At 47.4% G+C, this 12,694-nt stretch overlaps 1 long non-coding RNA gene across 1 annotated transcript in view; it reads left to right on the top strand.

Annotated features, from left to right (window-relative positions):
- The first annotated feature begins 363 nt into the window (after window positions 1–363).
- LOC147830177 (uncharacterized) overlaps window positions 364–12,694 on the top strand; it is a 46,075-nt gene continuing 33,744 nt past the window's right edge. The window contains exons 1-3 of the long non-coding RNA XR_015442454.1: window positions 364–748; window positions 5,358–5,489; window positions 6,641–6,728. This is a non-coding gene — a long non-coding RNA (uncharacterized LOC147830177). The remainder of the gene's footprint in view (window positions 749–5,357; window positions 5,490–6,640; window positions 6,729–12,694) is intronic.

Genomic DNA, 12,694 nt, shown 5'->3' with positions numbered 1-12,694 from the left:
TGTGGCTGGAATGACAAGAACGTACATGCCCCATCACGAGGGCATTCTAATCCACTGATGGCGAACCTTTTAGAACTTTCAATGATGGCAAACATCGGGCTGTAGCACACATGCCTTTGGTTCACCACCACTGCACCATTGAGACAGGAAACCCAGGACGGTGGCCACTGAGCATGGCTCTGAACCCTAAGCTATAGGTGAACTCTCACTCAGGGGAGCAGGACCAAAAGAAGGGTGACGGGGTGATTAAAACATGGAGGCCATTGGATTGGGACTGGGCACCCTCATTGGGCCCAATGGGACCAAACCATTCGGATTGAATCACAGAAGGCAAGGTCTAGCTGGTCAGAGTGCTGTGTCCTGTTAACTGAGTATGAATAACTAACTGAAGCTGTAAGCAGGTGGCTGGTGGATTCACTGGACTGTGGCCAAATAAGTTGTTTTCAGTGCCTCACTTTTGTTTTCCTATAAATTTGGCCTGATCGCATTGTTTAGAGTTCTCAGAGCCTGCTCAGGTTCTGGGAGATGCCCGATTCATGAATCCTTTTTATTTTGTTTTGCTGAAAAAAACTCTACTAAAGTTAATTGGACTGTGGAATTTTCCTCTTCACAGGTGTATCCAGGATCTGGAGATTTCTTGGTCTTTGGGTTTCACTTCTGAGTACGGGCTGAGCAGTTCTTACTACAGTGGACCCTTGGCTTGTGAACTCAATTGGTTCCCGAAGGCTGGTTGTAACTCAAGTTGATTGTAAGTCAATACAGCTGAGATCTGGATGTTTTCCTGGGTACATGCTATAGATAACAAGAGGCATAGGAACCTTCCATTAACCTAATTAACCCAAGTTGTTCATATGTCAGGGTGGTTATAACTTGCGGGTCCCAGTATTGCCTTGTGGTGTCTTCCTTTAGTCCTGAACAGCACTTGGCTGTTGCTTTGCAGAAAATCACGAAATTCCATAAGAAACAGTTGCTTTGCTACAGTCAATTCGTACTCACCCCCTGCTCCATGTCCAGACTCATTATATGCTTTTATTTTTCATTTCAAGGCTGAATCATAGTTAACATTTTGAGGATACCATAAAATAGCAATTACACTCTCCATCCTACCATAATGTCCACTAAAGTGACTGCCCGTGAAATGCTTGATGGAGCTGGGACTGGCACAGTGGCCACTCTGGCAGGTCATAGCTGCCACCTGCCGATAGCAACTGTAAGAAGCATCCCTGTTGGAATCCGGCAGTGTGGCTCCTAGGGCCGACTCAGGTGGTAGTGACACAGGCGTACCTTACCAAGCAGGGCGAGGGAGCCCCGCGGGCAGGAGAGGCAGAGGCCTGCAGTGGTCCAGCCCATGTGTCAGACTCCGCTAGGGACTTAAGAGTGACCAAGCAAGGCCACATCCCCAGAGGTTCTTATGACAGGGCTGGAGGATGCTCCCTGCATCCGCGGGTGACCTTCTGCAGTGCCTCAGGAGCGAGTGGTGACCTGAGACCCCCAGGTCCCTGGGAGAAGAGTGCTCTTAGGGCTGCCTGGGCTGGGAGCTGGCTCCCCCATGGCAGACTCTCCCAGGGTGCATTGTGGTCCTGTCTGTGGATCCCATGACCCCGGGCAGAAGGGAAGGTGTGCCTCTTCCCTGGGGACCAGACAACTGACGTCCTGCAGTCCCTGTCTATTGTTGTCCTGCTGCCTCACCACTGTACATACAAATACTCAGCCTTAAAAAGGGCGGACATTGAGGCAGTGGGGAGCCCCAGGCCAGCTGTGAGTGGAGAAATACTGCGTGGCTCCATGGACACGAGGTCAGGATCCCATAGTGGTCCTGAGTGGTCAGGTTCACAGAGGCAGAGCAGAATGGGGTTTCCAGGGCTGGGGTACAGGGGCTTGGTGCTTGAGGGGTGTGGAGTGTCAGTGGGGGAAGATGGAAAGATTGGAGTGGGGGAGTGGTAGTTACACAAGAGTGAGAATGCACCAGTGCCACCAAACTGCGCCCTTCCAATGGCAACAATGGCGACATTTATGCTTCAGCTGTTATACCCCAATAAAAAAGAGGCTTTTGAGGCCAATGTTGCAATTTCAGAGTCTCCTCCTCCATGTTATTGGTGGGTTACAGATTTATCTAAGCTCTATAGCAGCCAAGTCTCAAGCGAGGGGCTTTTTCCTCTGAGAGCAAGGGGCTTACCTGACTTATGAAGCAAAACACTTTGTTATAACAGCCGCTTAAGTACCGACAATTAAAACCAATGCCTATTACACGGCCATTTAAACGTGTGACAATTTACTAATGTTTGTATCAGCTAATGGGATCAGAAAGAGAGGTGAGCTATGTTTAACGGATATACATACTTTAAAATGAGGGTAATGACCGATTAATTGGTGTTTTATGAAATAGAGACATTTAGTTAGCACGAGGGAGAGCAGGAGTCCTGGGCTGATGAGCACAGGCCCCTCGTTAAGTTGTCACAGGAGCAGAAAGCCTGGCCTTTTCGTCACACAACCCCTAAATCCGAAAGGTTTCCAGCACCTTGGAAATCTCTGGCCCAGGGAAGGCTTTGCCAACAGCCAGGAGCTACTGGGTGCAGTGATTGCCCTGGAAGGGAGCAGCAGGCTCCTCTGTAGCTGGGTGGGTGCCCTGTTCCCTTGGCTGGCAGGTCGCCAGGAGGCCAGCACACCTGAGGGCCGGGATTCTAGCAGGGGCCCAGGTTCAGCGGGGAGGCTCAGCCCACACCTGGGTTGTTGTGTCAGTGTCAGTGGTCCTGGGCCCTGCTGAGGGCACCTGGAGGGTGGCTCTCGGCTGATCTCCAGTGTCACCAGCTCTCACTTCCTGGAGGTGTCAGGTGAGCCCAGGGAGGGCCTGTGGCGGCTTCCATGTGGTTTGAATGTGGCCCCTGGAGGCTCTTGTGTGGAAAGTCTGGCCCTTGGGCTGGCAGCGGGGAGGGCTGTGGCCTGGTGAGCGGTCGCTGGGCCCCTGCAGGGACTCATGCTGTCTGTCTTTGTTCGTTGTGACACAGTGACGCTACCCATGCACTTAGCCCCTTTTTGCCCCAGGTGGTCACTTGTCATTTCTCTGCCCGGCTCCTCACCAGGACATTGGCATGTTTCCTTGGTCCCCTCCAGCTGGAAGAATCGAGATCCGAGCCTCTTTATAAAGTTGCAGTAGGAGGGGTTTTACAGGCACACCACAGACACCAGCACAGGTCCCAGTGAGACGGTAAGGCCTGGGTCCCTTCTCAGACCAGCTGCGCTCTGGGAAGGTCACCTGAGGTGGCCCCTGCCACACTTCCCGCCTGGGCACCTGGTCCTGACTCAGAGTGCGTGGGCTCAGCATTGTCACAAACTGATCCTCAGGGCTTAGTGTGACAGGATCTCTGCATGTCAAAGCTGCATTCTGCTGTTCTATGGGTAGTGGAGCCATTCCTAGGGCTCACAGTGACCCCAAGAGTGCACAGTGTCCCCAGTGCACGCTCTCAGCTCTTGGGCAGTCGGACGAAGGGCTGCTGACAGCCTCCTTACCCCCGACTGAGCAGATCACATATGGAATTTTCTTTTCTTTTTTTTTTTGGTACTGGGGATCGAACTCGGGTCCCTCCGCTTGCAAGGCAGGCAGAGGAACCACTGAGCTAAATCCCCGGCCCTGTTGTTTTTTTGGAACAGGGCCTCACTATGTGGTTCAGGCTGCCTGGAACTCACGGCGGTCCTCCTGCTTCAGTCTCCCGCATGCTGGGATGATAGGCATGCGGCCTCACTCCTGCCTCAGACACTGGAAATAAGGCTCAGATGAGACAAACAGCCAAAGCAGCCGGGTGCTGCTAGCAGGACCCTGAGCCCAGCTCAGACCTCTCAGTGTGAGCCTGGAAAGGAAGCAGTGGTGGAGACGCCTGAGCCCCAGTCCTGTCCCTGCCATGGTGTGTGACCATGAGGGCCCGGGAAGCCCCTCACCTGCCAGAGACCCAGGTCTTCCCCTGTGGAGAGGGCCGGACATGTCAGCCTCCTGGGACTTCTTGGGGTGAGAGTGGCTCGGTCCATACTGGCTGGTAAGGACTGGGACTCCTCTGGCTTCTCTGTGGGGAGCAAGGGTCTGCTTTTGGGACTGTGGCCATAGCGTGGTGATCAGGCGTTCTCTCTGGTGCTTCACTAGCACTTCGGGGCCCAGGGCCACGAGCTGCTGCTGCAGTGACAGCAGAAGGCCTTGCTGACTGCCACGCACGGCGTTGGGCCCGCCTGGCGGGGACATTGTTGGTGTCCACTGTGCCCAGCCGGCTGCTGCTGGACCCAAGGGTCTGGGGACAGCATAGCCACAGAGATGGCCACAGGAGCCGGGGTCTGGCCTGGCATCCCTGCCCAGGTGCAGCTGCTGAGAGCCCCATGCCGCCCACTGTGGTTGGTTGTATGAATTAGCACTTCCTTTACCACAGTTTTGCTTTACCGACTGAAGGGTTTTTGAGGCACCATCCCTTACCTGTGACACCCTCAGTGGACATTTCACGTTCCCATACTTCTTAGCTTTCAGGGAGCCTTGCTGTGTGGGAGAGACCTGCCTCGGGCAGATGAGGAAAGAAGGCAGGGAAGAGGGCCACAGCTGGGGTCCTTTCACCTCCTGTCACGGAGGCATCAGCGCCTGTGGCATAGTCCCTGTCCTTCCGGAGGAGAGAGGGCCGGGAGTCCTGTCCTGTTCTCTCTCCAAGGACACGTGCTGTTGAAATGGGTCTGCTCAGTGTCACTGGAACCCAAGGGTGCTTTATATTCATGCAACTCCAGGCGTGGCTCCATTTCTCTTCCAGTGGAAGCTGAGGGGCTCAGTAGTCTCCCCACTACACTGGCACAATCACCTTAAATGGGATGATTACATTAAAACAGTTCTGGCAAGACGGATTTTTCTTTAGTGGGTTCCGGCTCAGCACCACTACAGCAGAATGGGCTGGAAACTTTGGGCAGGGCCAGAGGCAGGACCTAGGGCTGGCACGGTCCCCGTCTTGGCAGAAACTCCTCAGTGCTTCCTGAAGGGTAGGAGGCAGGCAGGAAGGCCCACGGGTCTGGAAGGATACATCATAAAGGGATCTAAGGGCCGGTGCTCAGCTCTGCTGCCGCCTGGTTTCCTGAAGCAGAGACCCTGCTGGGAGACAGGAGGCTGTGGGCACTGTGGGCTGTGGTGGAGCTGAAAGGATGCAGACCCTGCTCTGGGGACGGTGAGGAAGCATCAGCCTGTGCACATGCCCTGTGTTGAGCCCTACAGGTCTCCAGGCTGGGAGGGCGCACTTTACCCTGAGCCCTTTACCTCGCCATGGAGGGAGGGGAAGGTGTTAGGTCTGGGTTTACTGTAGAAATATGCATAGCACAAAGTTTACCATTGCTGTCATTTTTAGGTGGACAATTTGGTGCATGAAGAACATTCATATCTGTGCAGCAGCCATCACCACCACCATTTCCAGAACTTTCTCAACACCCTAACTGAAATTCTACCTGTTTGACACTTATCACATAACCACCGTCCAGAGGTACCTCCTGTATGTGGAATCACAGCCTGTCCTTTTGTGCCTGGCTTGCGTGGCACCATGTCTTGTACAGCATGCATCAGAATCCCTTTCTAAAGGTCGCATGATACCTGTCCGTGGATACGTGTCACTTTGTTTCTCCATGCGTAGACTGCAGCCCACTGGGGCTCTTTCACCTTTGGGCCATGGTGAAGCACACTGCAGTGAACACAGGTGTGCAGGCACCTGCTTGCAGTTCTTCAGGGTTTACAGTTGTGGGCAGCACAGCAGCATTTCACAGCAGTGGGCTGCATGTGCAGTGGTGACCCCATGGACTATACAGCCCAGTGATATTACAGTTGTCCTAGTTTCATTTGCACAGTGAAGTTATCTAATAACATGCATGACACTAGCGATGTGGGGCTATCCTACCCGGAAGTGGGATTGCTGGAGCATATGGCAATTCTGTTTAATTTTCAGAAACTATTTACTGATGTGTATGAATTGCACATATGGACGGGGGCCACTGATACTTTCATATATGCATACAGCATGCACTGATGAGGTCCAGTCTCCTTTCTTCTACCCACTTCCTGACCTTTAGTAACCATTTGCTACTTTTTAGCTTCCACACATGAGGGAGAACATTTGGTCCTTGTCTTGCTCCACCTGGCCTGTTTCAGTTACCATAATGTTCTCCAGTTCCATCCATTCTGCTGCTCACGACAGGACTCTGTTCTTTATGGCTGAGCGCTCTGGGGCGCATTTTCTCCATCTACCTGTTAATGCGCACCCAGGCTGATTTTGTGTCTTAGCTACTGTGAATAATGCTGCAATAAACGTGGGTGTGCAGGGGTCTCCTTGGTGTGCTAATTTCATTTCCTTTGGCTACATACCCACGAGTGGGATTTCTGGACTACATGATAGATCTATCTTCAGGTTTTTTTTTGAGGAATCTCCAAACTGTTCTCCATAGTGGCTGTACTAAATTACACTCCAACCAATATTCTATAAAAGCTCCTTTTCCTCTGCACGGTTGCTGCATTTTATTTATAAATAGCTTTCTAACTGGGATGAGATGATATCTCAATGTAGTTTTGATTTGCATTTCCCTGATAATGATATCAAGAATTTTTCATATATTTGTTAGACATTCATATTTCTTCTTTTGGCAGGTATTCAGACTACTTGGTCATTTTTTAAATTGCAGTACATGTTTTTCAAAATTGAGATCGTATGTACTCTGGGAATTAACTCTGTCAGGTGAGTAGTTAGAAAATATTTTCTCCCATTTTTGTAGGTGTCTCCTCACCTAGTGATTGTTTTCTTTGCTGTGAAGAAGCTTTAGTTTGATGGAATTCCATTTGTCAATTTTTGCTTTTGTTTCCTGTGCTTTTGGGGTCCTATCCAGGAAAGCATTGTCTATACCATTGTCTATATTGTCTATTAGAAAGCATTGTCTAATTCTTTTAGTGGTTTCAGAGTTTTAGGTCTTATGTTTAAATCTTTGACCCATTTAAAGTTGATTTTTGTCCAGAGTGAGAGATAGGGCCAAGTTTCAATGTTCTGCAGATAGATACCCAGTTTCCCAGCACTGCTTATTGAAGAGACTGTCTCTTCTCCAATATATTTGATTGGTACCTTTGTTAAAAACAAAATAAAACCAGTTGCAGGGCCGGGGATTTAGCTCAGTGGTTCTGGCACCTGCCTAGCAAGAGGAAGGTCCTGAGTTCGATCCCCGGTACCCCCCAAAAAAACAAAACCAGTTGCCTATAGATTTATGGGAAGTCTTAGTTACTTTTCTCTTGTTGCTGAGACAAAATACTTGACACCCAGAGTTAAGGGAAAAAAGGTTTATTTAGCTCACAGTTTGTAGAGGTTTCAGTCCATAATCAGCTGGCTCCAAGGCAGGGTGGCACATGGTAGAGGGGCAACAGTTCATGGCAGACTGAAGCAGCAAGGGACCTTAACAACATTTTCCTGCTCCTTTTATCTTATTCAGACTACTTAGGTTGGGTAGTACTCACACCCCTAATCCTGGTGCCCTTGAGCCTAGCACTGGGCCATGAATCAATTCCAGTGGCACATACTTTAGATCCAGCCACCTCTGAAAAATCCCCACCTCATTTGCATGAGGCTTTGGGGGCCATCTGAACACAAGCCTAACATGGGCTCATGTCTGGGATGTCCATTCTGTCCCAGTGATCTATGCGTTTGTTTTTATACCATGCTGTTTTGATTCCTGTGGCTCTGTAGGATGTTTTGAAGTCAGGTATTGTGATGCCTCTGGCTTTGTTCTTTTTGTCCCATATTTCTTGTTAGTAGGAGTATTAGGTTTTCATTTTAAAATCCCCCAGAAAGCCATGTGCTAAGGGTTTGGCCACTAGCCTGTGGTGCTACTGGGAGGTGGGTACAACCTTTAGGAGGTGGAGCCCAGCAGAAGGAAGTAAGGTCATTGGGGGCATGGTCTTGAATGGGATAGTGGGACCCTGGTACTTTTCTTTCTTTGTTTCCCAGATGCCATGAGGCAAAAAAGTTTTCCTCCAACATGCTCTTCTGCTGCCATGATGTATTGTGCTGCCATTGGTCCAAAGCAACAGGACCAAGTGATTGTGGACAGAAAATTCTGAGACCTGAGGCAAAATGAATCTTTGATCTTTTAAAGTCATTTACCTCAGATGTTTTTATCACGTTAACAGAAAGCTAACACACAAAACTAGTTCTGAGAGGTGGGGTCTTATGAATATACTTGGCCATGTGGTTCAGAAGCCTTTGCAACAGGTTTATGGGAGATTTGCAAAGTTGGAGAAGCAGGCTAGAGAAAGCTGAGGAAATTCTGGCAACAGCAGACTGGGTGACATCAGAGGGAGTCAGAAGACAGGATTACTGATGGGAATGCTTGGAGAACAAGATCAACCTCCTGAGGTTTCAGATGGCAATGAGGACTTATTTGGGAGTTGGATTAGAAGCCATTCCCATTAAATTTTGGTAAAGAACTTGTCCATGCCCTGACGTGTTGTGGGAAGCTGAGCTTAAAGATGATGGGTTAATTTTGTGGAAGATATTTCAAAGCATTGCAGCATTCTTGCAGTGGCTGGGCATTGCTGGCTCCCGTGACCAGAATTACAGTGAGAATCAGGAGCAAAATACAGAGTAAAAAATTCAGAAAATTTGCAGTTTGGTCAAACAGGAATGCACATTAAATTTCAAGTAAAGAAAAAGATTAAAGTCATTTAAAAAGGCAAGTACTTTGAGACAATTGGAAAGATGCCTCGAGGACACCTCAGGAATGGGCAAGATCCCACCCACTGTAGGCTCCAGGCTCAATACTGAAAATATTTAAACTCATTTCAAAGACTGTGTCTTGAGAAGAGAGCCCCAAGGCATTCTGCTCTCCAGGGTTTGTTTCCTATGTTCAGCCATTCAGGCCCTCAGAGGCTGCTGCTGCTATAGCTCTGGTCCTCAGAAACCTAGCTACTGGTCTCACTGGTGCTGCAGCTTGGCATCCAAGTGGTGCTGGATTTTCAGGCACGCTGAAAGCAAGAGCTGTGTGTCATGGAGGTTTCCATAGAGATTTCAAAGGAACCCTGGGAGGTCACAGTCCCAGCAAGCAGCCCCTAACCAGAGTCATGAGTGAAGCTGAAGCTGCTGTGGAGACCCCAAGGTGCTAGAGATGCCAGGAGTGTGGAAGTCTGCTGAGAAAAGTTGCAGGCAGTGAGCAGGGCCAGCCCAAGGGAAACTATGTAGGCTGTACCTAGCAAGGCACTAGGGGTAGGGATACCCAGTGCCTTTGAGCTTTCCACATAACCATGTGCTCAATCCTATGTTCAGGCTGTGGCATGGGTACTGCTGGCTATTTTTAGAAGGGTGTATAGCCAAAATCAGATGTGAAAAGTTTACAGTTTCATCAGAAAAGACGTATCTGCAAAGTTGGAGCAAAGGAAAACATGGCTTCAGAAAAGATTAACACCAAAAAACAGTCAAGTGCTTTGCCTCAGGACAATAGGAAAGATGGCTTGATGGTATCTTAGTAATCAGCAAGGCCCCACACTTCAGAGACTCCAAGAGTACAAAAGTGCTAGAAACTAGAGACATTTATAGCTAAATGGATGCACATTGAGGCCACACTCTTAAGTGAAATAAATAGGACACACGTGTAAATACCAAATAGTTTCTCTGGTGTGAAAAACTAAAAGTGTAGATAAGGGTTAAATTGCATAACTGATAATGTGAAATAGGAAGAAAAGGTCTAAAGGCGTAGGGGAAGTGGGAGGGGTAGGGGAAAGGAAAGAAGGGAAAAGAAAAAATATGAGAAAAGGAAAAAATGGAAACAAAGTCTTTGTAAATAGGTGGAGGGGTAAAGGGAGGGCAGGGGAAGGGGAAAAAATAAGAACCAAGATGCATCATGTAAAGGTACAAGCTCCCAGTGATGAGTGTAACTGTATTGTGTACCTAAAATGTACCAATAAATACAATGGAAACAAAAGAGTGCAAGACTGTAAAGCTTTCATTTGAGAAGAGTCCCTGTGCCCTCTGCTTGAGAAGGGCTATCACGGCTGTGTCTAGATGTTCCCTCAAGGCCTCACCATGAAATGGATGTGTCTTCTGGGGACCAGAGGTAGATCGTTATGATTTAGATCTAAAATGTCCCCCAAGTCTCATGTGTTTGGAAGGTGACTGGATAATAGGGGTGCTATATTCATCACTGGATTCCTCCATTGATGAATTCAGCTGGTGAATGTGCTGTTCAGAGGTGGAGCCTTGTTGGAAGTGGACCACTAGGGGAATGACCTGGACAGGTGTATTCATGTTCCCGGCTCTTGTGCTCTTCCTGGGCGCCATGCAGTGAACTGCTTTCTTCCATCGTGCTGTTCTGCCATACTATTTCTGTCTTGAAGTCAGCTAGCCATGGACTGAATCCACTGAAACTGTGAGCCAAATTGCTGCTCTCTTCATTTGAGTTGTGGGTGTTGGTATTATGTGTCAGCAATGAGAAAGTGGCTGGTACAGCTTGGCTCTTCATACTTCTATGGCTGCACCACACCAGTTTTGGTACGTTGTGTTCCTATTTTCATTTGTCTGAGAATTTTTTAAATTCCCTTGTTTTTCTTGATGACACTGTTCACTCAAAACTGTTGTTCAGTCTCCATGCATTTGTATAATTTCTAAAGTTGCTTTTGTTGCTCACTTCTAGGTGGTATTTTTTTTTTTTTTTGGTACCAGGGATCGAACTCAGGACCTTGTGCTTGTGAGGCAGGTGGTGGAACCACTGAGCTAAATCCCCGGCCCTGACTTCTAGTTTTATTCCATTGTAGTCAGAAAAGAGAAAGGATACGACTTTAGTATTTTTGAATATTTGAATAGTTAAAAAAATATTTGAATATTTAAATATTTGGAGACCTTTTTATGGCCTAATATATGGTCTATTCTACAGAAAGTTCCTTGCACTGATGTAAAGAATGTGATAACTGTAGCTGTTGGATGGAATATTCTGTAATTGTCTGTTTTGTCAATTTGATTTATAGTATATTTCAAGTCTTAGGGTTTGCTTTTGTTTGTTTTGCTTTGGATGATTTATCCATTGAGAAAGTAGGGTGTTGAAATCTTCCACTGTTATTGTATTGGAGCCTATTTCTTCTTTTAGGTCTAGTGTTTATAAAAGTGGCCCTCTGACATTAGGTTTATATAGATTTATAATCATTCTATGTTCTTACTGAATCGGGCCCATGACCATTGTATGTGACCTTTATCTTTTCTTACTATTATGTTAGACACGAAGATAGATGCTCCTGCTTACTTTAGGTTTCTGTTTGCTTGGAATATCATTTTTCATTTTCAATCTGTATCTTTACTAGTGGAGTTTCTTTTAGGCATATATTGGGTTTTAAAAAAAATCCATTTAGCTAGTCTCTGTCATTTAATTGGAAAATTTAATCCATTTACATTCAACATTATTATTGGTAGGTAAAGACTTCTCTCTCTTTGTTTTTTCTCTTTTTGTTGTTTTCTATTTGTTTTGAATATTTTTTGTTCTTTTCTTCCTCTCTTATCCATTGTATTAGTTACTTTTTCATTGCTAGGACAAAGTTTCTGGCATATACAACTTACCACATTCACAACGGGGCTGTAATTCATGTCTCACTGTTGGTGTCTCTGACCCGCTGGTGGTATGTGCATGACTGTCCCATCAGGTGGCATGGTTCCAGAGCCCCCTGCAATAGGTTCCTCTCTCCTGCTTGGTGCTATGACACAAGGTGAGAAGAAAGACACAGAGACAGAGTTAAAGAGACAGAGATACGGGGAAACTGGGATGACCAGTGGTTGAGCAGCAGAGACTGGAACAAGCAAAGGCCCTGAACACCCAGAGCCATTGATATTTATTGATGACATCATAGTTAGATTGAGGTAAAGGGGCTATGTGGAGGGACTATGTGGAGTTGCTATGGAAATGTTGCTGATGCAGGCAAGGCTTGTAAAGGAAGAGACAAAGCATTCTTGAATTAGAAACAGAACAGACAAGTATAGGATGTGATTAATAACCTTGTGTTTTTAGGAAAGGATTTCACTTTGGGAATGGAATTTGGGTGCAAGTCACTCCGGCCTCCAGACTCACTTCTATAAACAAGCCAATTGCAGGGTTAACTCTTTCCAGCCTGTACTGCTCACAGTCCCATTGGGTGATACAAGCTGCCCCATGGAACACTCATGCCTGTACCACTGGTGGTTCAAGCTGGCAGGAACATATTAAGGAGAAAAGGTTTATTTTGACTCATGGTTTCAGTTCATGGTCAGCTGGCTCCAAGACAGAAAAAAACATGGCAGAAGGGCCTGGTCGAGGAAAGCCGCTAATCTCATGGCAGCCAGGAAATGGAAGAAGTGACCAGGGTCAAAAATGTACTCTTCCAGGCCACAGTTTAGTGAGCCATCTCCCCGACCAGGCCGCACCTCCTGACAGCACACACAGCTAATGCACTGATTGCCTGCACAGTCCAGGGTCCTGCGAGAGCTCTGCCTTGAACACAGGAGACTTTGGGGAACACTGAAGGTCTAAACCATAGCATCCTCCTTTGTGCTTTGATGGTCTACTGTGATGAAAACGTTTGACTCTTTTCTCTTTATCTCTGCTGTACCTACTCTTCCAGTGGTATTTATGTTATCACATGCTTTCATGATGGTAGTTATCTTTGTCTTTTTATCTTTACTTCCAGATTTAGAACTTCTTAATCATC

Source organism: Heterocephalus glaber, unplaced genomic scaffold (assembly GCF_053883595.1).
Source record: "Heterocephalus glaber isolate CG9 unplaced genomic scaffold, H.glaber_assembly_v1.0 deba00000331, whole genome shotgun sequence".
NCBI lineage: Eukaryota > Metazoa > Chordata > Mammalia > Rodentia > Bathyergidae > Heterocephalus > Heterocephalus glaber.
This window is presented reverse-complemented; position numbering and strand designations above follow the sequence as displayed.